The 14,501-nt window shown below is 48.5% G+C and overlaps 1 protein-coding gene across 1 annotated transcript in view; it reads left to right on the top strand.

The window, feature by feature from the left end:
- The first annotated feature begins 3,444 nt into the window (after positions 1-3,444).
- The window catches only part of PRRG1 (proline rich and Gla domain 1), a 507,776-nt gene continuing 496,719 nt past the window's right edge, over positions 3,445-14,501 (top strand). The window contains exon 1 of the mRNA XM_069639143.1: positions 3,445-3,716. The gene's annotated coding sequence lies outside the window, so the exon portion shown is untranslated. The remainder of the gene's footprint in view (positions 3,717-14,501) is intronic.

Genomic DNA, 14,501 nt, shown 5'->3' with positions numbered 1-14,501 from the left:
ACTCTCTGCCGCCGGCAACCAGCAGAGAGTCTTGGAGGAGTCACAGGTCGATCCCTGTAGCGAAGTACTGGCAGGCCCATAGGGGAACGCTCAGCCAACAGCTTAGATCTTACGGCGCCCCAAGAGTACTAGGCTCAGGGGAGGCCCTGGAAAAAAGGGGAGGGACGTAGGGGACTTGGGAGCCAATTCCAAGCCCAAAATTGCGGGGGGGGAGGAATCAACATAAACTTACAATCAAGGCCATCAAGGGAAGTCGGTCGGGGGGGAGCAAGTGGAGACTACGGGGGCTCAGGTAACGGTGAAAAAATCAGCAAGGGGAAGTCTTCACGGAAGGAGGGGGGCATGAGGGGGAGGGAGGTGGAGGATCCAAGATAGTGCAGCTAGGCGAATAGAGGGAACAGGGGAGAGGTAGCCAGCCACAAGGAATAAGGGGGGGGGCAAGGACCAAAAGCTGGGGGACAGGAGACGGGGTACGGAAGAACAGGGCTGGGAAGTCTGCCTCCGGGGGGAAAGGGAGTTAGGAGATGGAGGGGCAGAAACGGCAGGGATGGGGGGGTTGGCGGGACCCAAAAACTGGGGACCTGGTGAGTGGAGGAGCAAGCGAGGGAAGGGAAGAAAGGAGATGGGATAGGGTACACCTAAGAGATATTACGCCGGCAGGGGGGGCACTGGGCCAGACTCCACAGGGAGGCCTGGGGGAGAGGGAACTGGGAGGATTTAGGGGCTTGGCAAGACGGATGGGAGACATGGGGGGCAGCATAGATAGGATAGGGCTTCCGGTACAAGCGGCACTTGGGGGATGGAGGGTGGGGGCAGAGTAGAGTAGAAAGGCCAATATTAGACGGGCATCGCAAAGCGATGACCATATAGGCAGGCAGAATGTTGTGGGCCGGCACCGGAGGGCGGTGTAATACGGCTTTAACGTACGGATGTGGGATATGTGTAACGTTGGGGCACTTGTGGTGGTGCCGGTATAGGAACCTGATTACTAGCGAGGCACCGCGTGGCTGCCGGTTTTACCTAGACCCAAACACAGGACACGGTGAAGTGTCGGGGGGGGGCAGGGGATTCACAACAAAGACCTAGAGAAAAAAGGGGGGGCCTATGTCAAAAGTCGCTCAAGGGAAATCAACAAACGGCCAGGGGCAGAGAGAGGTTAATAGCAAGGGCCGGGCTCAACCTGAGGCGTCCACCGGACGAGGAGGGTAAGGGAGAGGGGGGAGGGCAAGGGATGCCTAGGTAGCCGCACACAGAGTAGTATACCTGTGGTGGTGAATTACGGATCGCCTGTAAGATAACTCCAAGACTTTATGCAAAATAAAGCTGCTGAGGCATTTTACTCTTCCAACTTTATAAGGTGTCTGAGTTGTTTTTTCAAAGTGTGATGTATGACATGTGCTGGGTGGTATGAGGGAAGGAGGGGGGGGAGTGAGGGGCCAGGGCATGGAGGAGGCCAGGCACTGGGGTGCCCACGCTATGGCGGGCGAACGCGCCAGCGAAGGTGGAATGGCGGGCGCCGCCCCTTAGTGGGGGCTCCCCAGCCGGCCTCCTCCCCCCCTCTACTCAAGCAGGGCAGGGGGGCAGGGGTGGGGGAGGAACACGGAGCGCGCGAAATGTAAGGGGCGGGGCGCCGAGGGAGCAGCCGGCCTCATAAAGGGCACGGGTTTTTTCCAAACACATTCTCCCTCGGTTTCCTGCCCCCACCGGATCGTGGATTTTGTTTCCCGCCCACCCTCCCAAGAAACAAAATGTCTGTAATGATTTGTCTTTTGTTTTGCAGGTCGCCCAGCGGAGTTACATTGTGATCCCTGTAGCGAAGTACTGGCAGGCCCATAGGGGAACGCTCAGCCAACAGCTTAGATCTTACGGCGCCCCAAGAGTACTAGGCTCAGGGGAGGCCCTGGAAAAAAGGGGAGGGACGTAGGGGACTTGGGAGCCAATTCCAAGCCCAAAATTGCGGGGGGGGAGGAATCAACATAAACTTACAATCAAGGCCATCAAGGGAAGTCGGTCGGGGGGGAGCAAGTGGAGACTACGGGGGCTCAGGTAACGGTGAAAAAATCAGCAAGGGGAAGTCTTCACGGAAGGAGGGGGGCATGAGGGGGAGGGAGGTGGAGGATCCAAGATAGTGCAGCTAGGCGAATAGAGGGAACAGGGGAGAGGTAGCCAGCCACAAGGAATAAGGGGGGGGGCAAGGACCAAAAGCTGGGGGACAGAAGACGGGGTACGGAAGAACAGGGCTGGGAAGTCTGCCTCCGGGGGGAAAGGGAGTTAGGAGATGGAGGGGCAGAAACGGCAGGGATGGGGGGGTTGGCGGGACCCAAAAACTGGGGACCTGGTGAGTGGAGGAGCAAGCGAGGGAAGGGAAGGAAGGAGATGGGATAGGGTACACCTAAGAGATATTACGCCGGCAGGGGGGGCACTGGGCCAGACTCCACAGGGAGGCCTGGGGGAGAGGGAACTGGGAGGATTTAGGGGCTTGGCAAGACGGATGGGAGACATGGGGGGCAGCATAGATAGGATAGGGCTTCCGGTACAAGCGGCACTTGGGGGATGGAGGGTGGGGGCAGAGTAGAGTAGAAAGGCCAATATTAGACGGGCATCGCAAAGCGATGACCATATAGGCAGGCAGAATGTTGTGGGCCGGCACCGGAGGGCGGTGTAATACGGCTTTAACGTACGGATGTGGGATATGTGTAACGTTGGGGCACTTGTGGTGGTGCCGGTATAGGAACCTGATTACTAGCGAGGCACCGCGTGGCTGCCGGTTTTACCTAGACCCAAACACAGGACACGGTGAAGTGTCGGGGGGGGGGCAGGGGATTCACAACAAAGACCTAGAGAAAAAAGGGGGGGCCTATGTCAAAAGTCGCTCAAGGGAAATCAACAAACGGCCAGGGGCAGAGAGAGGTTAATAGCAAGGGCCGGGCTCAACCTGAGGCGTCCACCGGACGAGGAGGGTAAGGGAGAGGGGGGAGGCCAAGGGATGCCTAGGTAGCCGCACACAGAGTAGTATACCTGTGGTGGTGAATTACGGATCGCCTGTAAGATAACTCCAAGACTTTATGCAAAATAAAGCTGCTGAGGCATTTTACTCTTCCAACTTCATAAGGTGTCTGAGTTGTTTTTTCAAAGTGTGATGTATGACATGTGCTGGGTGGTATGAGGGAAGGAGGGGGGGGGAGTGAGGGGCCAGGGCATGGAGGAGGGGGGGGGGGCCAGGCACTGGGGTGCCCACGCTAAGCGGTTTGAAATGGAAGTTCAAGTTGGCCCGTCGCATCAGCGTTTGCAGAGCAATTATAACAACTTTGAAACGTTTAACGATAGTGATTATTTGTTAACACTATTGCAAATATCCGAACCCAAAACGTATCAATAAAACAACAACAAAATCACGTGTCCTGCATGTTGATCTCCTGTGCCCTGCTGGTGACAACAATCCTCAGTTTTCCCTCGTCCGCTCACATGCGTTGTGTAGTTAGACTCTTCCCCCGGGTTCCCGCCCTGCGCTCCTCCTCCTTTCCCTCAGCCACCCCCAGTAGCACTCTCTGCTCACGGCGGCCGGGAGGAGGTCCGGCTTTCCTGCCTTTAGCTGGCCCTTGTTCTGGCCCGGGGGCGCTTGCGCGGCAGGCAGGGAGAGGCTGGTCTGGGCTTCGGTTCCAGGCTGCAGTGTGTGGGACGGAGCGGCGGCTCGGGGAGCGGCACTTGTGGCACCAGTGAGTATGGATGATGCGACGCTGCGTTCCGTGTAATACCGGCGGGTGGGGTTCCAATGTGGCTGGACGGGACCAACGGAATAAAGTTCATCCGTGCTCCCGGCCCGGCCCCCATGCACCCTCTGCTGCGACTCCAGTCGCTCTGGGCTGCTTTAGAGCGAAAGGCTGTGTCATTGGTTAGGAACACTTAGCCGTTCGTTGTCTTTAATGCTGGTTGTCTTTCCTGGGAGCCTCTCTCAACTTCCAGCTCCGGCAGTTGTAACGGGACACAGCAGCTTTATTGCTATCGTCCCTGGAGGGCCGACTACTAGTCCCGTTTGTTGGGCGTGACGCTGACACTTTTTGGACGCTTAAAGCGGGATCCTTCGTTATTTAAGTGCTTTTTCACTCGAACGTTCTACTGGAATCCAGATAGATGGTTTGGATGGTCACATGAGTCGATGCATTATTTATTTATTTTCTTATAGAAATGACTTTAAAACGGGGCGTCCTCTACTTCATGGGGGCTTATGAGCTACTGTTTCCTCACTCATTAGGAATGTGCCAAACGTTCTTCAATGACTTATTTTATTTGATGCTTGCCAATGTTTTTGTTTAAATGCCATGTTGACCAAGGCCCCCCCCCCCACCTCGTGCAGCTCGGAGGCCACAGTCCTTGAAATCTCCGTGACCCTGCTACCTCAGCTTCACAATAACAGGCAGTGGAGGGGATGCCTTTACAGGCACGTGATTGGTTATATTGATTGGTGCATCTCCCACATTAATAATGCATACTACGAGTCGGATTCTCTCGCTCTCCAAACTGTTGGTTTTTCCCTACTCCCCTGCAAACTAAAGCACGTAGTGTATGAGAGATCATAGCTCGCTTATGATCAACCCGATATCACCTGGGGTCTCAAGGTCCAAGTCCCACCATGTGATCTTTTTGCTTTAAATGAGTTGCCCGAATAAAGGGAGATTCATCAGTCAGATAGCTGCAAACGTCTTGCTTATTTTTGTTGCCCTCCCATCCCAGCAATATGCCGTACGTACTGCCATCATAAAACGACAGTGCCAGAAAAGCGTTATTTCCCCCAATAACTCACTGTTGTATCTGCTGTATTTTGTTCCGGAAATTGGGAGCTGTTTACCCTGAACTCTGTTTAACCTCCATTTAATGGCCAGGCAGTGTAGGCTTGGGCCTGCTCTCTTATGACGAAGTGTCCATAATTTGTTTTTATTTTATTTTTTGCACCTGAAGCCTTCACCAAAGTTTTTGTAAGTTTTAAGATTACTTTCTGTACGAAATGTGTGAAGTTGAAACCTACAGGTGCACGGCCCACAAACCGGAGGGTGGAGATGTATTTTTGTTGTTCTTGCACAAAGACTAGCTGTTAGAAACCATAGTTCATACGCACACCATCTTTCTTTTAAGCTACATTCTAAACTTCACTCCAGTTACTTATTGCAGTGTGGATTTGGTTTCTTCATCTTGCGAGATCTTCTCTTTAAATACTTAAAACCCCAACTTCCAAATTAATCGCACCCCTTTGATATATTAGTACTCGCAGTAGACGAAAAGTAAACATGGTCACATGACCACGCCAGAGCGCACCAGCCTCCATTGTTCAGTCTGAAAGCTACCACTGAAGTAGTGTAAATAAACAAAAGCATTCTGGGCAATTGGCGCTCCATTGTTGGCTGAACACAGCTGCTGAGTCAATGCCTAAGTTAAACGGCAATGTGAAATTCAAAGACTTTCACACAAATTCCAGATCTAAGTTTACACGCTTTATTTTTTTTCATTAGAATCTACTAAACAGCAGGAAATAACCCTTGCTTCCAGTAAACACGTTTTTTTTAAAGAAACATTGCTGGCCAGAGAGCACAGTGATCTAAGCACTCGCCCTTGATGTGCACAACCTGCGGTGGCAGCTTCCTATTCCAGTAGGGTCAGCTCAGCCTTTCACCCTTCCCAGGTCAATACATTGAGTACCACTCTGTGGGATAATAATGTCTTTTGTTTTTTCTGCACTCTGAGACCTATGGGTGTGTAGCGCTATATAAGAAATTATTATTATTATTGGCTTGTTGACATTATGAATGTAATGGTCCATTAATGCCCACGGGCTCGGCGCACACTATAAATGAATTGACAATTACAATTACAACACAGGCGTCTTCTGACGTATACAACATTGCTATATTGCTAGAACACTTGCTTAACGTTCTAGGACCGCAATCCAGTTTCTAGGACCGCAATCCAGTTTCTAGTATGTATTCAACCACTTCTGTCATTCTCTCCCACACAAACATCGGCTTCGTGAAATGTAGGCAGCATTTTGCTTGTTCGGCTATCGTTCTCCTATGCAGTGTAGACCTATAAGGAAAAGCAAAACGTTTGTTGGATACTTGGGTTTTTCATATTTAAAAAAAAAAAAAAAAGAGGAAAGGCTGCCTAAATTAACACGATGCACATGCCACAGCGCCACCAAGTAGCCATCCCTGGAAGTTCACCTAGAGCTACAGGCCACTAAGCAATGCGAGAAGGCAAATTGCCTTAAAATGACTTGTTCTTTGAATTGTAGGGCGTGTGTTTTATACCGTTCTTTGTTCTTAGACCGCCAAACTCTTTTCACCAAGTTTTTTGTAGAATATTTTTGGCTGAAAAAAATCACATTTGTTTAATGGGGAGACCCTATATTTTTTGGTGCGTTTTTCGGCTGAACATTTTTGGCAAAAAACTCCACGAAAAAGCCTGGCGATGTATAAAACGGTACGACATGGTTACATCTTCATCAATCCAAGGCAGTTGTCAAGGATGCACACATATCGCCCTTGTTAGGGGTCATCAGTGTGGTATAGTCTGACATTCATTTATTTATTTTTGCAATTTATATAGCGCATAAAGGCATCTAGGCGCTGTACTTGACAGTAGGCAACGGTGATGCGCAGTTCCATGCGGCGTATAGGTTTCAAGGATACATTGGTTACATGGTAAATGGTTACAAAGACATAAGATACAGTGGTTGGTTACATAAGTGACATAATATTGTAGTTACTTAGGCTTACTCAGTTACAAGTTGCAGGTGATGGATGAAAAGCAAATTCATTAGTTACTTGTCTGGTACTCGGTAGGTTGAGACTTAGTAGAGAGAGGTAGGTTTGTGCGATTATTTTGTAGCTCCTGTGTGAATAGCCAGGTTTTGAGGTGTTTTCGGAATGTCCAGTATTGATTGGAGCAATCGGGGTTGTTTAGCAAACACTGTCAATTTTATGGTGGGTTTTAAAGTGCATGAAAAATCTTTGTCCTTGAAAAGCGAGAGTATAATATGCCAGTTCCGCTAACAAGACCCACGCTTTTAAAATGAGGATTGTTTTGAGGCATATGTCTGATGGCAAAGAGGCCCTCCATTTTTTTTTCTCCAGTAAAGAGCAGTACAATATTGATCCATACTAGTAGACTTTTGGTGTCAGTCTTTTCGGGACTTGTATTGATCAGCAATCTTGGTTTGATGCTTTAGGTCAACCTGCATCATTCGGTATCGGGTAATATTGTCCCTGTATATAATGTCATCATACATATAGTTGCCGGGAAACAGCATAGACGACATTATATATGAGGACAATATATAGGGTAAATGGTAGCAGGGGTGTCCCTCACTCCCTTTTTTAAAAAGAAAAAAATGCAGGGGTTGTGGTGGTCTCCCCTTCATGCTCCCTATGATAATATCTGCAAAATAAATAGTGCCATTCTTGCTTGGCAAAATTTTTGCAGGGACATTATCACATGGACCCCATCATTCTACTATTACTCCACGACATTACATTTTAAGAATTTGCATGCTTTTGTCATTTTGTATTTAGGGGATGGGAAGTGTTAAACTACCAGAGGTTTATTACCTCCTTCAAGGGCAACATTAACAATTCTAAGATATTTTGTTACAATTTTTAATTATTATCGTTCCTCTTTTAATTTAGTAAAACAATGCCTTCCGTTTGGAACAGACAAAACCGCTTCTGAATCAGTGATACAACAGTGGCTCTTGCAGAGCAGTGAGTGACTTGCAGTATGCTCCACATTACAAGTCTTACTAAATCAATCGGCCAGTTGCAAATGTTTAGTAAGTTGGGCAGAGCTACTCGTGGCTGTAGAGGTCCGATGCTTCTGTGGTACAGGCAGAATGACCTACCTTTCAAGTATTTCCAAGCCTCACAGAATAGTGCAGCCCCATCTAAAGATGTCCCTGAACATAAGATCAGGACGAGGGATTTGCCTTGAGAGCTTTGACCCTGCCCATTACCGGGTAAGATCAAACCACTTACTAGTAGGACTGATTCCAGGAGGCCACCAAATTCACTGCCCACCAGGGTGTTTCACATAACAACCACAAGACATCCTATCTAATTCAGACAGTGGGCAACTCGTCTCCCTGAAACGGGGCTCAAAATTGGGATTCAATAAGCTGGAGCTAAAACAAGCTCCTGGGTGGCAGGCATCACCCAGTAGGCAGGACCTACTGCTGGAGAACTAGGAGCGAGCATACAGCACACCGCAAATTTGAACATGAAATGCCCACTTTTTGCATATTGTGTATGATCCATTATTCTTAAATGTGCACTAGCTGTGTCCTAATTTGTGTTTATTAACATTATTAAATACTCAAAGTTAATGTCACCATATGTATGGTTTTTAGGCACCAGTTGGCCTGGGTAGCCAAATGTAGCTCCTGGTAGCATTTGATTTCAAGCTAACGAGGCTCTCCTAGGCTTGAAACAGGAGCTAAATAACTACCAGCAATTTCAAACCCTGTGACATCTGTCACTACCCAATCCAATAGGGAGGGGATGCCCCCCTCCACATAAGACCTAGATCAGCAACTTGAGCAGGGCAGGAGGTGGAACCCAGAGAGCACTCAGTCCCACCCCCAATTATCTTGTTGAAATTCATAATAATGCCAGTCGACCAAATCTTCTAGGGCTGCCATGGTCCATAAAGAACGAGGCACGGCCGGTTGCGGACAACAATCCAGCAGGCACCAAAACCTGGTGACAACTGATGAGAATACATCACCAATGCCAGTGTGTGCACATCTACTGCAACTTCACGCCGCACATATAGAGGGACAAGGGACTACACAAAGGGCTATTTGGGCTCACCTAAATCGAAATACTCTCCCTGAGCCTTCACTAAGCAAGTTGTAACAAACGCCCACACCATGGGGGTTGGTGGACCCAGAGCCACACTCCTGGCCACATGGCCCTGAACCAGACTTTAAGCCCTGGGATCCCAGAGGAGCAGCATACAGTAGCCCACACGGGAGAGGGTTGGGAGGGGGGCTGTCCTGCCAACCTCCTTGGTGCTGTGCCACCAATCAAAAGGCTCAGAGACCAGTAATCTCCATAACCTCTGCCTTCCTAAGGAGATACTTTCACTTATTAGCTGATTCCCTACATTTATTTCACGCTTCCAGCAGAACTGCAGTCTTCTAGTCTTGATGTCCCTGTATTCCCCACATGATAGATAATTGAGAACCACCAAACCGCATAGCCAGAATAGTAGCAACCTTGCATCCTAGCTCCCTGCCTTTTCAACTTGTATTTAGGAGACCTAGAAGAAGCTCTTTAGGAGTTGGTGCTAATAAGTCCAAAGATAGTAGGACTTGGAATCAACTGGTTAGCATATGCTGATGATGTAGCCCTTCTAGATCTCACTCCTATTGGTCTCCAGCGGCTACTTATGGCCCTTAGTCTTTATGCAAAAAGGAATAACCTAACTAACATAAGAAGTGATCATCTGTTTGCATAAGCATAAACATGTAACTTGTACGTTCAAATGGTTCCTAGATGGGATCCATATTGTGGATATGAATAGGACTATTTAATTAGGCTTCATTTTGACAGAGCAAACGAATAAGGAAGCTGTGGTGAAACATTTTAGTAAAATAGACCAGTTGGGCCACTGAATGAAGAAAATCGATTATAAATGTTTTAAATTCTCAAGCCATTGCTAAGGTTTTATGTTGGGAAGGTAATTCCAAAGGTGCTACATGGTCTTGAAAGTGATCAAGTGGCGTATGGTTTGCCATGGGAGAGATTTGACGCTAGAATCTGGACGCTGGTCTTGGGCCTGCCAAACTCTATGCCCATGGCTTCACTACGTTGTAAGCTTGGTCTCTCTTCTCTCCCATGTTTTGTTCCAATTTCATTCACCCTTGAAAATCGCCTTGTATGAAGAACTCAAAGTGGAGATGTACAAAGAATCCTCAGATTTACTAACCATGATGGAAGCACAAACTTCTAGTATGCTAGATCATTGCGGGATGGGGTGCAAAGATCTGGTGGAGAATCCGCTATGGATAAATAAGAAAATCAAATAAATGTATTGGATAGACACAATAGCCCAAATCGGGCAACTATACAGTGCTCTCTACATTTGCACCAGTAGGTAAACCCTTAGAACTTCTACCTAATTATTCCCCTGCCCTTCTACCACAGAACAATCGCTGTTTCTGCTTAAATCTTTTGCTAACTAGAGACATTTTACATAAACATTTTAAACATCGCAATTCAAGTAGTAATATCTTTCCTTCGTGTGAGGTTGCTGGTCTCATTAAAACTCTGAAACCTATCTTCGTTGAATGTTCTATCTTGGTGGAAATAAGAATGAAATATCCTGGGCGTTTTATTAGATTATGTAATGATGCAAGTGGCGAAGAGATATAGAATTGCATGAATGGAGGCCATGCACTTTACTTAACTACTGAAATTGTGCGAAAGTTACAAGTATTAGGTATTTTAAATGTTTCATGAATTGATTATTTTAGATAGATATTGATATTTCGTGCTCGTACACAAGTGTTTCAGAGTATGACGAGGCAAAGGAGGGAGAACAAGGGAGTACAAAACAAAGCTCTTACCAGGCCCAGTGACATGGCGAAACACGCAAGTGCATGGGAGAGGGAAAGAAATGGAAAGTGCTGAGCAAAGGAATACAGATTAAAAAACAACAGAGGTAGTGCCAACAAATGGCAAGTGCTAAGTATAAGGCAACAAACGGGTTGTGTCTGATAGTGCAGAAAGGGGGGGGGGCTGTATGGTTACAGATACAGAACTCAGTGCAAGGGATTGCCAGGAGGCAGTGCGGGTGGCTGGCAGGGTGAGCAGATATCTTGGCCCGAGAGTCGGCGGGAAAGCCAGGTGCACAATGCCGAGAGCAGAGCAGATCAGCAGGGCAGAGGAGGAGTGAAGGCAGAAGCAAAGGGGAAGGTCTTGAGGTGCTTCCGGAACCAGAGATGGTTCTCCTCAAGTTTCAGAGTGGCAGGGAGGCTGTTCCAGTGGGAGGTCCCAGCCAAAGACCGAGATCTACACCCAGCACGTTTCTTTGAAAAATGACTGACCCTGAGGGAGTTGGAGGTAGAGGAGTGAAGGTATTTAAGGAGGGAAAGCTGAAGATATATTTGACCCAGGCCCCAAAAAGCTTTGTGGACGATGCAAAGGGTTTTGAATTTAATCCTTGCAGCCAATGAACAGAATTCAGGGCTGGAGAGATACGATCCCAGGGCTTGAGGCCAAGGAAAAGTCTTGCAGTCCTGTTCTGGATAAGTTGCAAAGGGTGGAGAGTATAAGCGGGTAGATTTAAGAAGATGCTGTTGCAATAATCGAGCCTAGAGAGAACCAAGGTGCGAGTGACGGTGAGCTTCTGGGGGAAGGAGAGGAAAGCCAGAATACCTCGGAGGAGGTGCAGTAGGAAGTTTGACTTTTTGAGACATCGGCGATGTGGGCAGAGAAGGAGAGCGTGGTGTCAAAGATGACCCCAAGGTTCTTGGCCTCACAGGTAGGAGTAGGAATAGGGCTAAGGGAGGCCACCCAGAGAGTGACAGGAAAGGAGGGTGAAGGTGTGCCGATGAGGAGGATCTCCGTCTTGCTGGCATTCAGGCAGAGAGCGTTGTCGGCACACCAATCCTGAAAGGCCGATAGGCAGTCAGAGATGAGAGAAGGAGAGGCGGTGGCAGAGGGGACCCTGAAAATGAGTGGAGTGTCATCAGCATAGCACTGGAAGTTGGAGCAGGAAATGGCAATGCGGTGGGCAAGAGTTGCCAGGTACTGGTTGAAGAGCCCGGGTGAGAGGTTAGACCCCTGGGGAACACCGCAGGTAGAAAGGGAGATGGAGAGGAAGGACCCAAGTTGGACCTGGGAGGGTCGATCAGTCCCGGGAGGATAGCTCAGCGGCAACGTGCTCGCCTTGGAAACAAGACGACACGAAGCAACACAGGTTCAGTCCCCTGGTCCGCGCTTAGAAACCTGTGGGTAATAAGCGTGTTATAAATACGCAACCAAGACATATTCCTGTAACGGCGCCTCGATGCCCCTGGGCTGTGTGAGTGTCGTAACTTGACTCGTTGTGAAGAAGATATGGGCCTCTGTCCCCAAGTTCCACACGGAGAGAACAAAAATCACTCCCTGTGCGAGCCTTGAGGCCACAGGTGGTTGTTGTTGTTTCGCAGGAACAGACGCAGCTGAGGACCCCAGAGCTGTGGAATGAATTAGGTATTAGTACAAACAAACACAGTACTGTCAACAATGTAACTGTTATTGAAATAGGTCTTACTCAAGGATTATTTTCCAACTGCCAGTAACTGAGGCTGTGGTGCAGGGAAGCGTCGGTAATCCTTCAAAGCCAAGGCGCCAGAAACTCAGCGCTGGCTACCACCTGATGATTCTTGGAAGTATTCTGAAAACTGTGGTAACGTAGCAGTTCAAGGAACTCTGGAGAGCGTAATCCAATCAATCCATGAAACGTGAGCTAAAGTCAAAAAGGTCCGTAAATCCAAGCAGAAACCAAACGCCAAATCCAAGGAACAAGAAAACCCAGTCCGTAATCCGTAAGCTTGATATCTGTAACCAAATGATTCCAACGTGACTTGAAAACGCCAAACAGTGTCGCGAAACAGCTGTGAAGCGATGAGTGATTCAAAAGTGCGTCGCTTTTATACCTGTCGACTCCTGATCACGTGAGCGGAGCTCAGGGCATGTGACCGAGACTTCGGCCCAGAACCAGGAAGTAGTTGTTGTCAATTACTCTTGCTCCAGCCCTCTCGCAATCTCCATGGCAGTTGCCAGCGGAAACGAGGGAACAAATAGTATCGCCCTCTGATAGAGCCTGGAAGTTGGTGATGCTTCCCTCGCACCACAGGTAGCGTGATCATGTGAAGGGCTGACTGTGACTTGGAGATTCTCGCTGTGTTATGTGTCTTAGAATCACTGCGGGTATGAGTGTTCTGTAAGGCGGTGTGCCTGACCTTCCTACTGCGCATGACAGTGAGCGCTTTAAAAATGCAAATAAAAAAAGTGAGGAAAGGGGCCCGCCAGGCCAGAGCTTGATCGGTGATGCCCAGGTTGTCATGGAGATGGTGAGCAGGATGGTATGGTTGACCGTGTTAAAGGCAGAAGAGAGATCGAGTAGGATGAGGGAATGTTAGTCGAGGTTGGAGAGCAGATCTTCACAGATGTTCAGGAGAGCAGTTTCCGTGCTTCTGGCAGCTCTAAAGCCAGATTGATGGTCATAGAGACAACCAACAGAATCGGAGTAAAGGTTAAGCTGCGAGATGGCCAGCTTCTCCAGGAGTGATGGAGATTGGGCGATAGTTTGCCAGACAGAAAGGGTCAGCTGTGGGTTTCTTGAGAAGAGGGTGCACAAGAGAGTGCTTCAGAGGGGAGGGGAAGACTCCTGAGGCGAAGGAGAGGTTGCAGAAATCAGCCAGGGCAGGAGCCAGGGTGTCAATGTGGTCCTTGATGGTTTTGGAAGAGCAGGGATGAACCCGTTTTGACGAGACTTTCAAAGAACTGACTTGTCTACACACCTTGTCAGGGGAGAAAAGAGGAAAGGATGAGAAGGAGGGTGTGGGGGTGGCTGTAGGAGGGCCAGAGATCAGTTCAAAGAAGGGGAGGGGACGAGAGGGTGGACAGGATATCCTGGGTTTTAGAGATGAAGTGACAGGCAAGAGCCTTGAAACGGGCCTGGGGAGCGACAGGAGAGGTGGAGACTGCAGCAGGTTTGGCCAGCTCCTTGCAGATTTTAAGAGTTCGGCCGAGCTGTTAAATGCCGCAGAAACACGGGCTTGGATGTGGGCTTTCTTTTTAGTGTGGACCGAGTCGGTATTGCCTTTGGAGCAGGCGACAGGCCAGTTTGTCAGAAGATTAACAAGAAGTCCTCCAATTCCTCTCAGCCACCCATTATTGGGATATCGATTTTAATTGTGTACTTGTATATCAAACTAATTGTATAGAAAAGATTGTGAGATGATTTCATAATTTTTGTAATTGACATGTTATTTTAAGCTGTAGTCACTTTATTTGTATGATGTTTTGTGACAGATCATCGCTTTGATCGTAACGAAATAACCTACATGAGACATAGGGAATAGGCCAGTGACTACATTTCTAGGCTCCCCTACTCACTTTGAACTCAAAGCTCCTTGGATGGGCAGGTGTAATTCATATATCACCATGCAGCACTCCTTTCTTCCTTCAATTTTGGGGGTCGCGACAGGAGCCTGTGCTACCACCGCAGTACCAGCAGCCTGTCCACTGTGCTGTTGGATGATTCACAGCCCAAAATATCGCTTAGTCCCTACATCCTGGTCAGTGCTCTTGCTGCAACAGGAAGCAATGCCTAGAACTGTAGGCCCACCAAGAGAATGGCAAGCACAGCAGACCTGCAAAAGGCCATGTTTGCAAACCTTTGGAGAGTGGGGGATCACCACACCACATACACAGAACATTGGCAATGTGCATGAGACATGG

This window comes from Ambystoma mexicanum, chromosome 7q, assembly GCF_040938575.1.
Source record: "Ambystoma mexicanum isolate Mex_15411 chromosome 7q, UKY_AmexF1_1, whole genome shotgun sequence".
NCBI classification, from domain to species: Eukaryota; Metazoa; Chordata; class Amphibia; order Caudata; family Ambystomatidae; genus Ambystoma; species Ambystoma mexicanum.
Note: the sequence above shows the minus strand (reverse complement) of the source record. Positions and strands in the feature narration are given on the sequence as shown.